Source organism: Lactuca virosa, chromosome 2, assembly GCF_052849685.1.
Source record: "Lactuca virosa cultivar CGN04683 chromosome 2, Lactuca_virosa_CGN04683_v6, whole genome shotgun sequence".
Taxonomy (NCBI): Eukaryota; Viridiplantae; Streptophyta; class Magnoliopsida; order Asterales; family Asteraceae; genus Lactuca; species Lactuca virosa.
The window spans coordinates 147,732,732-147,742,016 of record NC_136427.1 but is presented as its reverse complement, the minus strand read 5'-3'; the positions used below and the strand labels follow the sequence as shown (position 1 = coordinate 147,742,016).

Sequence of the window (9,285 nt, the reverse complement as noted above, 5' to 3'; positions counted from 1 at the left end):
CTGAGAGGGTTACCGATGTTTCATTTTTGCTTGATGATGGCACAGGTCACGTAGACTGCAATAGATGGTATTACAATTTTCTTATGCTCATTTGCTTATATTTCTCTCTTATTCTGTGTTTTTCCCAATATAATTTAGGTGGTTGTGATGTTTTAGGGTATATGAACCAGTACACAGAAAGGAGATGGAAGCAATAACATTCCTTCGATTCAGACTTCCTTTCAGGTTACAAAAGTAAGTTCTTCACTCCATACATAATCAAATCCTTATATGGTGACATAACAGAAAAACATGAAGGTCACTTTGAGCAAAGCAAAACTTCTTAGAAATCCTCAAATCAAGCTTTTTCAGGCCTTATGGTGTTTTAGATTGTTGTTTTTTCTTTGCTTTGTGTTTTAGATTGTTCTCTTTTCTTTGCTTATAAACAAAAAAAATTTGATTTTTATGGCAGAAAGACTTTAGAAGAGATAGCTTTGTTATTTTTTTTTATGTAATTTACTTTGCTGGAAGTTGAAAACAGGGGTAAAAGAGTAATTTTTTACTAGGCCTAATTGAATTTGGGATTTAATGGTTTTGCAGAGGCCATGGAGTTCCTGCTTCTTTTCGAAGACATGGACTTATGTTGTGAAACAATTTCCACTTATGGGTGAGTATTCATCATTACATGTTCATAGAGGGGATGTTGGTAAGAATGGTGTCATTTATTCTATGAATACCATTCTTTTATCATTCCATTCCATTCCACTTTCATAAAAATTGCAACATATATTTTCTTGGAAAGATATTTATGTTGCTTAACTGAGTTAATAAAAGAGGTTGTTACTATTTTCAGTTATTATTGGTTATATCTTTCATATTTTATTTATTAATAATTTTCATTTTGTTTTTTCTCTATATAGATTCTACTTTTACTTCTACATCATATTAGTGTACATGTCAATGATTTGGAGGCTAAGGGTGTTGAAATTTTTTTCATCCATCAGAAATCAGGTGGTAGCAACAGGAAACACAAAGGATAAAATAATCGCTTTTATGTTAAGAGCATGTTTTATTAGACAACCAAGTGAAAGTTCATCATATACCGGTGTGTGCACTAAAAGAGAACTGCAATAAAATTTTTTTTGCAAGGATGTGAGTGAGAATTTTGTTGTAATGACAGACCAGGTAAAATATAGTCTGGCACATAACTATCTATGAGGTATTATACATTACTGATCAATTTGGTTGAAACCTTACCATCATTCATTGTTGCTTGGGATATAGGAAAGATGAACACTTGAAGATTGATGGTGTTGGTGATCTACCCGAGGCCTTAGATTTAGTTATGCTGACACTAATCCCAAGACAACAGTGACAAAAACAACAAATTATAACCACGCGGTCCAGGTTTAGAACATTTCTACCTGTTACTGTCTCTTTCAAAGTCCTTGCGACCAACATAATGTAGGCGTTTTAACAAATTAGAAAGAGACATTGCTTGTTAAAATTTTAATTTTGTTGCCTAATTAGGCAAGGATATAGGCATGGTTGTATAGAGTTACTATAGAATAAGATGGCTTTGGTAAATAAAGAAGGGTTAAATGCAATATTTAGCAACTTTCATAAAAAATGAGTAACATGTTTTTAAATTTCATTATGAGCATATATGTTTTAATAATCCCTGCATGTTTCATTTAGGGAGCACTTTTATCAAATTATTTTGATTTTAGGTTGCAAATGACGTTTGTACCCTTTTACCAATTTTTGTTGCTGCCAATGTGATTGGCTGTTTAGTTGTTAGAATGATATTTTTTACATTCAAAAATGTCAAAAATAAAAAGGTAACAAAACCAATTGAAAAAGTGACCACGGGCTCACTCAGTAGTTCATATGAAAAGTCAACATAATGGTGAAGATGAAAACACGAATTCAGTTGAAGAAAATGCTGACATGGATGCTGAAGAGGAAAAGCAAGAAAAGAATGGCGATGCTGACGTGGATGAACAAAAGAAAGATGCCAACAGTGTATATATATATATATATATATATATATATATAGAGAGAGAGAGAGAGAGAGAGAGAGAGATTCCTTTTACGGTTTGAATTCAGCAATCAGGTGTTTGAATTGAGGATTTTAGTTGATATTGAAGTCATCGTAATTCCTTTTACCATTTATTGTTTGTCCAATGACGAGGAATTGATATTTCTTCAGCAATCCAGCGTTCTTCGTTAAGGTAAAACCCTAGCTTGCCTTCCAATTTCAGATTTTTTTTTTCTTTATATAGATGTAAAACTGTGTGAGTGAGTTTATTCACTTATAGTAAGCTCGATTCTTCCGGTCTTTATTTAATTATGTTGATATTAAATATTAGGATGCGTACTAAGCAAAATTATTATTCATGTGGGTTTGATAGAGTAGTTTAATTGCTTAAATTGGAAATGATTTTTGATGTTAGAAAAATAAATCTGTGTGCTACTGTTTTTTGTGGGGTTTGGGGTGAGGTGAAGAGCCTCTATATGATAGGTGATAGGTCCATTTCTTATTTGATGCTGTATTATTTCTTGTCAATTTTTATTCAGTTTTCAGAGGCAATTGTGGGTTTTAGATATTGTGTTAATGAAATCTGTTGAGTATTCAATCCTGGCATGATGAATTCATCTTCTATTACAATAGTTCCTTAGTATTAGAGGCTGTTTGGATGGGCTTTTGGAAAGTGCTTATTTAACTTCAAGCCACAATGATCGGTTTCTAGTTTCATACCAGCTAGCAAGTAGCAGCAACAAAATTAATCATAAAATCAACGGGTAGAGAAAAATTACTTAGATACCCTTATTTTATCTATTGCTTTGTTACTAATCAAGATTTTTCATCAAAAGTGATTATTATAACTTGAAGCTGCAGAAGAAGTTCTAAAACGAAATCTCCTGCATACTTTATTACACCTTTTAAAAGTTTTTTAGTATTTGGAAAGATTTTTCCATATATATTATTGCATTCCACTTCCACAGTTCCAGTCCGCTGATAGATAGCTATATGTTTGTTTTGTGTGTGTTATGAAGATGAGCAACATGACAAGTGAAAGTGAGGAGAGAATAATGTCCATGGATTGCATAAATTCACTGAATGATGAAGCCAGCAGTGAAAGAAACAGGATAGGAAATGGGACACTGAAAAAAGGTCCATGGACATCTGCTGAAGATGCAATTTTGGTGGATTATGTGAACAAAAATGGAGAGGGGAATTCAGAAGCACTCTGGGCTTTCTCGTTGTGGTAAAAGCTGTCGTTTAAAGTGGGCAAATAACTTAAGACCTGATCTCAAAAAAGTTGCATTTACACCAGAAGAGGAACGCCGGATCATTGAACTCCATGCTAAAATGGGGAACAAATGGGCACACATGGCTGTTGAGGTGCATGCCTCTATTCCTCTACTTTGTTTCCCAATTACTTTTTTTTTTCTAAATTCCAATCCTTCCTTAGCTGCTATATCCAAGTTGCAAACATTGATATTCTTTTGTGAATGTAAATTGATATTGGTGATCATAAGTTTATGTTATATATATATATATATATATATATATATATATATATATATATATATATATATATATATATATATATGTGTGTGTGTGTGTGTGTGTGTGTGTGTGGCTGCTGCCAAACTTATTCCTTGGCTTCTTTTGAATCTTCTTCACAACAAGTGCACATATGTAAGTATGCATGCATATACACACACATTTAATATCATATACATACAAAGACATCTTGCTAAGCATATGCATTCAGCACTTGTGAAAAAGATTTTAAGAAAATCTGAAAAATAAGTTTGGCAATAGTAACTCTCATGTTTGATGTTCTGTTTTAGTTTATATCTTTCAACTATACACGTTCTGATATAGTGATTTGTATTGTGCCATGAGCTGAATGATTATACTTACCCACATTTATGTCTTTCCATACTTGGTGTATAATTTCATCATGTATTTCCCTTGGGTTGGTTTGGCTATATGATGATAAGTCATGGTTAATGGCAAACAAATTTGTTTGGGCTATGTTTCTTGATATTGCTATCTTTTCTTGGATATATATATATTTTTTTTATTGTGTATGAAAGTTGTTGAATTGTTCTTTCTAACTTATATTGGAGTTGTTTAGATGCTTATGACCTACATTATAATATACTAAGGTAAAATACCTAAGGAGATTCCATAAGTAATTTTTCTTCAAGGAGATCATTTCACATACCCACATCACATGTAGGAAAATCCGATCCAACTAGCAAAATGTATAGATTTCCCTGACTTTACTTTTATGAGGAAGCAAAAGTGATGCTTTTGTTATATCATATTTACGAAACATGTGACCTTTGCATATGAAGGTTCAATGCCCTTGACATCTCTATTATCTTATATATAATGCCTAGGGATTCAAATAAGTTAGCAGGTTAGAGGACAAAAGGGTTGCAGGGAATTGATTTAAGAAGCAAGCTTTCATGAAATTTATGTAACTTTCAAATATGTTTTTTTTTAACATATGTTTTTGTTTTCATTATATCCAATAATATATATATATATATATATATATATATATATATATATATATATATATATATTAAGAAGCAAGGAATAGCAACTTTCACAGAAAATCAGATCTGCCCCTTGAACATCAAAATGGTCGTGAAAACCAAAAACTTCATTAGTTAAATGAATAACTCATATGGATGTCATCATGACAATGGATGGATGTGTTTTTTTTTCTAGTAATTCAAGTACTTGTTAGACATTGAGGTGGCCAAATCTTGAAAAGGCATCTCCTTTACCAAACAATAGTGTGCCCTTCACATCCTTGCTAAGATAAGAATGCTTGGAAGTATGGTACCTAAGATGTGTTTCTTTTTTACTTAATAAAGTTGATGGGGACATGACTTAATTCAGGAAGCTATATATTAATGTTTCTTTCTTTTTGACTTAATAGAGAAAGTCAGGGAAATGAGACCCCATTATGTCCTAACCTTATACAAATTTGCCCTCCTTTGTTTCTCTTATCCAGTTCCCCAAGCTTGCTGTTAATTGCTCAAATATATTTTTATTTAAGTATGTGATAGTCTAGTGTGTGTGTGTGTGTGTGACCTTAAACTTTGAAATTTAGAATTTGATAAATCAAATTTGTTATTAATTTCATTTTTTTTATGAGCCAATATAACTACTTATGTAAAAATATGTTCTATGTAAGTATTTAAAACATTCAGAATTAGTTATATCAAGTATTTAAGATCACATATTATTATGTATATCAATTTTTTTTTTTTATCAAAGTAGTTCATAAATTAATAATTTCTTTGTTGGTTACCAAATAGACAATCGTTTTTCATTGAGCACTAACAGAAGGGTGATTTACTGTCATTCTGACTATTTATTCAGCCGAAAGATGAAACAACCTTTGTTCATTAAGCACTTCCTCTGAGAGTCCAGACCAGACAGAGATAATTTATTGTGACAACACTTCCTGTAGGCTATTACTGAAGTTGTAGGAGCCAATGAGTTTCTAAAACCTTGAAGAAGTTGTATTATAGAAGAATATGGAGAAGAGTAAGAGCAACCTATTATTTTGGGCATGTTTTAAACTTATGATGGTGATAAAGACTTATGTAGTTGTTGAGCACTTGAACATATTTTATTTTGAACTTGTTATATATATATATATATATATATATATATATATATATATATATATCTATTTTTCTTTGATATGTCATATTAATCATGAGATGTTATAAAGTTTAATGCCTTAATAAGAAAAAAGTTTGAAAGTAGAATATTGTGATGGAAATAAGTGGAATTAAGATGCTATAGTGTACAAATAAATGGAAGTACGATGCTATTTCTTGCATTGCATTAGGCGAACAAAAATTTGCAACTTTTTTGTTTCTCCCATTGACATTAGTCCAAGTCCAATGCATACCAAATGCAGAATAACCGGTTATGTTCCGTTGTTTACTAAAATGGTGATTGATGTGATTACTTTTTGTTATCAGTTACCCGGGCGTACAGATAACGAAATCAAGAATTTCTGGAACACAAGAACCAAAGTGACGACAGTGTGCAGGTTTACCAATTTACCCTCCAAACACTAAACGACAACACTTGGGCACATTCCCAAACGGAGATACATCATCATCACATGCCAAATAACAACTTCCAAATCCCAGCATTGGAGTTGAAGAATTTAGGATATTTGCCCCAAGCCTCCTGGATATCAATTTTCTCGATATTCCACCCTTCTTCCACAAAGCCTCCTATTCCCGATTTCACATCCTCCCAAAAGAATCAGAAGATCCAATCCATCATGTCCCATCTATGATGGTGGTGGTGGTTTTGAGTGATATTTTTCTATATGAAGATTCGCTCTGATTGGTCATGAAAAGTCGGATTTGCCCTCGCATAATAGGAAAACATCGGTTTGTTGGAAGCGGTGCTCTACGAGTCACAGACATTGAAAACCTCAAATTCAAAGAATTCCAATTCCAATTCGAATGATGCTGCTTGTTCATCTGATGATGACTGGGATTGGGAGGCTTATGGGGACCCCATGTCACCATTGGGTCATTCTGCTGTATCTGTCTTCACTGAATATACTCACTCGATGAACATCATGATCAATCCCTCGAGGCAATTTCAGGTGATACATAATTCTTTCATTTCTTTCTATTGCAGTTTTTGTCTTATTAAGAAAAAAATCACCTAATTTTAGCATTCTACTTTCAGTTTTCTTTTCTTCCTTATCAAGAAACACATTATAATTTGAAAAATCTACTCAACTATAGCAGTTAGAATTGTTATAGGAATAGGAGGGGATGAAAGTAGAATATGCTATAATAAACAAATCAATGAAAGCATGTTGCTGTTTCTTTCTTGTTAATTCATATGTGTTGAGCCCTGTATCACTTTCAACTTCAAAATTTTCATGTTCTGATCAGTTATCGAGTTTTGCTTAAATCAGTTTATAGTTATTCTGTTGGTGGAAGTTGAAACTTGAAAGGCTTATCATCATTCATCACTACTGGAACCTTTCAATTCTTTAGGTCTAAATGCAAGAAAATAGCAACATACTTTTATTTCTTTCTATTACATCATTATACATTGACAGATCTAGCCACTCATCCAAATAGGAAGCAACTCTTACTGCTATAAATAGGTAGATTTTTCAAAGTAGAATATCTTAACAAGAGCACAATACTATATAACTGGATAGATTTCAATGTACAATGAACACAGATTTATAGTAGGACGCTGTTATATACAAATGAGGGAAAGTAGGTTGTTGTATCTTGCATTTAGCCCTTTTTCTGTTCATTTTTTGTGCAGTGCCAGTAACTCTATCATTTAGAACAACAATCAATATGATATGAATATCCTTATTCTTTTTGATGAAATTCCCTTTTATTTATTTTTCTTCTGTGGTGTGAAAGAAATGAAAGTAGGACACTATAATACACAAATAAATGGAAAGTAGGTTGCTATTTCTAGAATTTAGCCGATTTATGCCGTGCAATAAGATGTGAGTTAGTCATAATAAATATGATTGGTTGAGTTGTTTTGATGAAATTTGTTTTGTGTGGTGTGAAGTGAAGCAGGAAGCGGAAGCAGGAGCAGCAGCAGATGAAACTGGTGGTAAGCAATCGGAAAGAGAAGACAATGACATGATGATGAAGTATTGTGATAGGGAAGTTGCTACTGGGACCCACTAGTCTGGAACAATTTAACAAATTTGGCACATGGAAAGTTTACACAAAGCCACGTGGAGTGGAGGGGAATGATTGGGGCTGTTGGTGATTCTGTTAGAGAGAATAGATTTATTATATAGGTCATGTTGATGAATGAGGGAGATCATCTTTTTGTTTTCTAAGAATGTACTCGGCTGTATGAAGCTTGGGCAGGAAGACTCACTCATCTGAGCTTCTCTGATTTGATTTTGGAATAAGATCTCTGTTCTCTCTCTCATTTATCTGTTTTCTTTTCTCCATTCTTATCATATTGCACGCCAGATTTGCTTCTCGACTCCCCCTGGTTCGGTGGTTCCACTTCCACTTCCACTTCAAACAAAGATCATTGTGGGATGCCAATGGTGCACTTTTTCCTGATGATTTTTGCAACGCCTCCAACCACATCTCTATGCCCGGGCCTTCATCACCCTTTGATGCTTGATGATGAAATCTTTCTCATCAAACTCTTAAATACTTTGAAAATTTTCTTGTATGAATCCATGGATTAGATGTTTTCATTGTGAGGAGCTCTTATTTGGTTAAATGTTGTTGAGACATCAGACCCTTTGTTGTTTCAACTTTCAACTACTTTTAGGCCTGACAATGGAGCGGATCCAAACCCATTAAGCAATTTTCAAATGATAATCCAAACCTGACCCGTAACCCGCAGAGTTTTGAATGATTAAACCCATACCTTTATCCACCGGATTTCAACCCTTTTACCCGACTTATTTACAATATTAAGTTTAGGCTATAATTATTCATTAAAACACATATAACATGATCACTAAAACCAAACAACATTATAACTTTTCCAATGTATTATGATTGTGGAATGTCGATAACTCGATTGCAGCCTTTTCTTCCGAAGACCTTTTCTTCTTACTCTTGCGTCTTGATTGTGGAATATCGATTTCAAAAGATTATAGAGTCGGTTATATTAGGAGTCGACTGCAATCGGTCATTTGGCTTAGTAACTGAACTAAGAAGTTGAAGTAGAACATCTAACAGTCTAACTCCTCGACTCCTTTATTTGAAGATTGATAAATGTATTATTACTCATAAATAATTAATTTATATTTCAAAATTTTAGACGGGACGGGTCATAAACGGATCAGATCGATAATGATCCATACCTGACCCTTTTAATAAAAAGGTTAATGGATATGGGTCGTTAATGGGTAAACGAATCATAAAATATGATCCAAACCCATTAATTTTGCGCGAGTTTGAAGTGGATCAAGGTCAAAACTCGTTCCATTGTCACGTCTAACTACTTTGGACGCTTGACATACCTTTGATTTTCCCATGTTATAGACTCATTTTCGCTATATTTCCACTAACAATATTCGTCAATTATATGTCACTAGACCAATTTTAAATTTAAATGGACCCTGGAAGTGGATATTGGAAATATATGATCCTTCATATCCGTATATTAACATCTACTTTGACATTTGGTTATCAAATCTTTATCATAGGGAGGGAAAGGAAAAGAGAATGGAAAATCATTATTATTTTATTAGACTATGCACTTGTAAACAA

The 9,285-nt window shown here is 33.1% G+C and overlaps 1 pseudogene across 1 annotated transcript; it reads left to right on the top strand.

Annotated features, from left to right (window-relative positions):
- The first annotated feature begins 1,894 nt into the window (after positions 1-1,894).
- On the top strand, positions 1,895-7,978 carry LOC145157846 (uncharacterized; annotated as a pseudogene). Its single transcript, XR_013737219.1, has 5 exons — positions 1,895-2,213; positions 3,040-3,388; positions 6,013-6,354; positions 6,426-6,656; positions 7,609-7,978. The product of XR_013737219.1 is annotated as an uncharacterized LOC145157846 (transcript).
- The last annotated feature ends 1,307 nt before the right edge of the window (positions 7,979-9,285 follow it).